This window comes from Neltuma alba, unplaced genomic scaffold, assembly GCF_004799145.2.
Source record: "Neltuma alba isolate B1F8T4 unplaced genomic scaffold, ASM479914v2 tig00010270_pilon, whole genome shotgun sequence".
Lineage (NCBI taxonomy): Eukaryota > Viridiplantae > Streptophyta > Magnoliopsida > Fabales > Fabaceae > Neltuma > Neltuma alba.
Genome location: NW_021635195.1, coordinates 506,540 through 512,493, shown reverse-complemented (window position 1 = coordinate 512,493; position 5,954 = coordinate 506,540). Strand labels below are relative to the sequence as shown.

Here is a 5,954-nt window from a genome sequence, read left to right as displayed (position 1 = left end):
CTCATTGTAGGTCTTTGACTTGGAAATGTTTGGATGCACCACGAAGTCACAATGGTCATTCTGTTTGCAATGTCATTTTCTCTTGTGTTATCGTCCCCATTACAGGCCTATTTGGGTAACATAAGGACTATGGTTTTGGGACCCAAACCATGATTTGCCAAACAGGGAGGAATTTAAAAAGCCATGATTTTGCACTCAAAACTATGGTTTCAGGAAAAGTGAATATGTTCTGCTTCTAGTTCAAATTAGAGAGTATGATTGTGCTTGTCGGAGTAGATCTCAATGATAATATGATTTTAACACCCCTAAATTATTTTTTTATAAACATATTTAATCTTATATTTTATAAATATACATACCCATATTAATTATTTATTAATTACATTATCTTATATATTATTAATTATGTCTGAAAAAATATATTATTTACAAATTTATTTCTTCAAATTAAAATATATTATAAAATCTATCTTTTATGTAATTATCATATTAACATACTCCTTTTTTAGTAATTTGCACATATAAAAAGTGCTTCTGATAATAACTATCCAAACACTTTCACTTTATCAGAATTATTTTTTCACAAAATCTATTCTTCATAAAATCTATTCTCCAAACTATGGTTTGGTTTTATCCAAACATCCATGTACATCCCAAACTGTGGTCTTACTCGAGTTGAGCATAAATATAATATGGAAATATTTCTTAGTTGAACAATTGGTTTCAACATTCATGTTCTTTCTCCCTCCAACGTTATCTAATACCATCATCCCATCCTTATAAACATCAGACCTATACGAAACTCCACCTATGTTTCTACTCCAAACTTTCGGAGCAAGATATCCTATTGTTCCTCTGGCTTCTGAAATTGAAATGATGCTTTCTTTTTTAGGACAAAGCTCAGCAAGACCAAAATCTGAGATCCTGGGACAAAAATTTCATCTAAAAAGATGTTATGGGGCTTTATATCAAAATATAGAATTTGAGTATTGCATCCTCTATGCAAATACTCAAGTCCCCAGGCTATCCCAACTGCAATTTGGTACAAATTTTTTGAAGTCACCCATAGACTAGTATTTTTTGCATTGTTGTGAATGAACTTGTCAAGAGATCCATTGGACATAAACTCATCTATGAGAGCCTTTTGTTTGCCTTCAAAACAAAACCCAAGAAGGGTAACAACATTTATATGGGAAGTCCTACTGATGCTGGCTACCTCATTGATAAAGTCTTGCCCCATTCTCTTTTGATGCCTCCAATAACTTTATAGCAACAGGGCGGCCATTGAGGAGTTTTCCTTTATATACAGAAGTATAACCACCTTGTCCCAATTTATCATTGAAATATTTGGTCATTTTCTTGACATCTGCAAATTTATATCTTGTGAGAGCCAGAGAACCATGATTTCTAATGAAGGCCTCGATATTTTGGTCAACCTCAGATGTCCTGCATAATCCTATTCTTCGCCTCCGTAATTTGATTTTACAAGAAAGCAGCAGTCCCATTGCTCCACTAACGACTACAGCAGTAACACCAACTGAAATGAAGAGTGGTAATGGCTTTCAGTGAATATACTTGTCAAAAGAAGCTACTATAAAGTAAGTTAAGAAAAGAACTAAAAGAAGATCTATCACCTATAATGAGTTTATTTCTTAATGCACGTCCACCTGTTCTAGCTATTATACGCAGAGAAGACAAAGTGGGGTTAGAGACGTATTAGAACCTGTATATGAAGAAAGAACAAAACAAAAGAAACACATATAAAAAGTCCAACTTAACAATTGGAAATTATGAAATGCAGATGAATGCATTAACATTGCCACTAACTTTTGAGATGACTTTTATCCTTATAGAAGGCAGAAGCAGCAGAGTTTATATTTATCAAAACCGCAGCACCCGCCACTTTTTACACAGTAATGAAAAGCAAGTTCAGGTGCAATCCAATTCAAAGGAAACCCCATCTTTAAAATTTCAGTTGTAAGGCTCCATATGACGTGGTTGTATGTAGATTATATAGAAAAGAAACAGTAGAAATGATGCGACCATCATCCTCTGTATTGTTTCTTTTGATGGCCCCACTGTAACCCCCCCGTTAAGTTAGCACGTTGGCTATGAGGAAGAGGCGTTAGACTGGAAAGATGGAAATCGATGACTTGCGACTTGCGAGTCAATGCAACTACTTTGTTGACATCTAAAATCTCCAAAATAAGTTCAAGATTAAGTAGTTTCCGAACCAATATAATTTCCCTCATTCAGTAATCTTGCCTGGGAAAGTCATTTTCTTGTCGTTGACGCTTTCATGGTATTTTTTTTTCCCCCAAAAAAAGGGAAAGTCATTTTCTTGTCATTGAAGCTTTCATGCCATTTTTGCGAACACGGAGCCTTTTCAGATTAAAACTCAAGCTTCGCAATGGAAATTAATATGTGGCATCACATGATTTGTCAATGGAAATGCAAAATAACACTCTTTATGAAATAAACTTTCGATAATACTGAGTTTAAGGATTTATATGGAAAGATAATTATTTTAAAAGTATTTTAAAATTATAATTTTATTGAAAATAAAATTAATATTGACAAATTATAAAATGTTAATGAACATCTTTAGAAATTATTATGCATTTTTTAAAAATTAAAAGTTTTCAATACTTTTATTATATCTAAAAAAATTATTAATTTTCACTTCTTCCAAAAAGTTAGAGTTCCTTCTGTTCAAAGTATAAGATAAACTTTGTTGAATGGGTTTAATTTTTTTATAAGATAACATTTACTTTTTTCTAGATAATTAATGAGTTTTTTTATATTTTGTTCCCCATATTTTTTTTTCTTTTTGATTCATTTAATTTATTGTATTTTTTACTTATTTTTTCATTAATAAAGATATATTTAGGCAAAAAAGTACATACATTACATATTTATTGTTTTAAACTGATTTTAGCGAATTTTTGATAAACTTAAAAATTAATTGAACAAAGGCGTCTCTATGCCAATAACTACGCAATAAGCACAGCCTCAAGTACAGGACAGCTAAGTACGGATTTGGCAAGTAACGAATGCACACTGAGATCATAAAAAAGGACAGAAGGAGGTGAAGAGGCGCATACCGGGAGAATCATTTACGTTGTACTGCACAAGAAACCCTTGACCTAAAGCTTTTAGAGGGTCCTGGTAACAAGTTTCTATTGAAACCCGCACCTGAATATGATGCTTACAATAGTTAACAAGGTTGGGGAAAACCGGCTCAGACGCGACATGTTCCGTATAGACGGCATAGTCCGTTCGCACCAGTGTCATCTTGTGATTCAATCCGTCAGTCTCTGTGACAGTGAAAGTCTGTGAACCGATTAGAATAGAAGGGTAATCATACTCATCATGGGGACAATTGAGCTGGAACCCATGTTTGCCACAATACTTGGGTCGAATTCTGTCTGACCAGAACGGTTAATCGATTTTTCCTACTCTTCCGCAAGAGGTTGGGGGGCACTCCTTGTTTGGTTGAGAGCAGGAAAGCGGGAAAGAGGAAAGGAAGAAGGAGAAGGTGAGGAACAGCATGTAGGCCTCCATTGTTAACTCCCTGCTTTATAACAGCATGCTGCCTCAACATTTATCAGTCCCAGCTATTGGTTTCGGGTCAAGGCAGGCTTTGACTTCACAATGAGAGGCTGCTATCCACTCATCGTTCATTTTCTTGATTTTTCAGGAAGAAACCTCCTCAATCCTAAAATCCTCTCTTCTTCCCCATTTCACAAATAATATAAAAAAAGTGGGTGTTGACTATTCAATCCCTCCTTCCAAGTACTCAATCAGGAAACAACCACTCACTTCCCCTTCTCCATTTTCATACTATTTTCAAAATGGCCCCCCCTGTTACCTTTCATTGCTCTTTGTAACAAAAATCTTATTGCTGAAATGATATTATTATAGTCTTTTGTATACCAACACTACTATTAATATTTTTGTACCAATAAAATTGAAATATTTTATAATTCACTAAGGAGTCACTATTTAAATATGGTCACATTGGGGAAATTGCCAGTTGTAAATGAAGATTAAGTTTTGTCTTTCCTAAATGTGTGATTTTATATTTCTATTTTTCCTATTATAAACTTGTTTCTTTTCCCCTGTTCAAAGGTTTTAAGGTTGGTTGTAGAGATGTGGGTACTGTTTTGATATAAAATATGATAACTATTCAAGTCGATAATTAAAGCTACCTCAGTAAAATTTAATTTGAGCATGCTACAACCAAGGAAAGTTGGATTACTGGTAAATAAAAAACTAGTTGGGGTACCATAGCAGATCAATCATATAGGAGCAAACTGGGCTTGGTTTGTTTCATCGTGGATTGTGTACTTTATTTGACTAATAACTTTCAATTTTCAATTTTGTTAAGACCTCAACTATCACATATTTCTAAAGAATAAGATAAAGGCTTAATTAACAATGTCAAAGTGAATGAACTGAAATAAAATGCAGAAAAATCCAAGCTCCTAAGAATGAGTCATGAGTGCCTCAGAGACTCTCCTTAGTGACATCATCAACTCTTGTTCGTGGAGAGTACTCTAAAATCTATGATTCTCTGTTGGAAACCAGCAAGGAGTTTTTCTAAGTGATCTCTAAAGATGTAACAAATCAAAAAAGCCTATGACAATAACAGAACATTGATTTGCATGTCGCAGAGCAATTGAAGGGCCTAATAGAAGGAACAAAGAAAGAAGCCATACTTGCAAAAGCAAGGCAGGCCAAGTCATAAGGTCCGTCCGATTTGCAAGTCGCAGGGCCATTCCATTAATTTTTTGCAGTTGCCGTGGCCTGCAATATTCTGCACATTAAACGTTATCCAAAGGAGTCTTCAACGATTCAATTCCACCAAAAGGGTCCACAATGACGCCCCATGTAACCGGCACCTGAAGTTGAACCTCACAGTGTTGAACAAGTTCTGGGAATCGAGGCAACAGAAATTGACCCAGAAAAGAAAGCTTTTTCTCCATCATCGTTGCACGTGATGTTGTTCCAGCGGATGGAATACCCAAGGGCACAGTCATAGAATATGGTCATGTTCACAACGGTTGGGTCGAAGGAAAACAGAGTGGGGTCGAAAGAAGTGTGGTTGAAACGGAAAGAACAATGATCGTAACTTGGATGTCCGTTCGCTGACGATTAAAATGAGAGGGATTGAAATCGATCAAGGTGAAGTTTTGAGAGCGATTTGAGTGGGAGCGATGTCAGGAGACAGGCACGATACTTCGAAACCATCTCTGCCACAGTAATGGATTCGGTTTCCTCCCCAGAAAGGATAGGATATCACTCATAAGTGCGGCTGCATGTTTCGTACTTATGATCATCTTTTTGACACAGGGGATTGTGGCAGAGTCCTTGTTAACAACAAGAGGTAGAAGAAGAAGAAGAAGAAGGAGTTAGAGAGTGCGTACGGAAGCATGGGACTATGGAGATTCATTGTGCTGGAGAATGAGTGTCAAGTGGCGTTTTCTGTGACCACTTATTGTGACCGAGTCCATAAACAGAGGAAGAGGAGAAGAGAGAGGGCCCAATGGAGTTTCCTAATTTTATATTTTTTAATCCCTGCAAAAGCATAGCATTTGATGCCCTCATCAACATTCACCAAATCAGTTTGCAATAATTTTTTTAAACTTTTGTCACAAATTTAATTTTTGGCTGTAGTTTATATCTAATTGATATAAGTTAGGTCCTTTAGTAGTTATCAATAACGTTAAACAAATAAAATTAATTTATTTGAAGCATCAAACAAATACTTAGGAATAAATGATATGGCCGAAGGTTATTAAAACATAAAATAATCTGATATTTTTATTCTACTTAACACTATATTGATGAACAGAATGCTCTTATCGGCAAGTCTGAAAGTATAACATGCTAAGAATAGCTCACTGATCTTAGAGCCCTCAGCTTCACAGCCCTTGCTCTCTCCCAAACCA

At 35.4% G+C, this 5,954-nt stretch overlaps 1 pseudogene; it reads right to left on the bottom strand.

Annotated features, from left to right (window-relative positions):
• Positions 1-617: 617 nt before the first annotated feature.
• On the bottom strand, positions 618-5,042 carry LOC114755476 (rust resistance kinase Lr10-like; annotated as a pseudogene).
• Between the last annotated feature and the right edge of the window lie 912 nt (positions 5,043-5,954).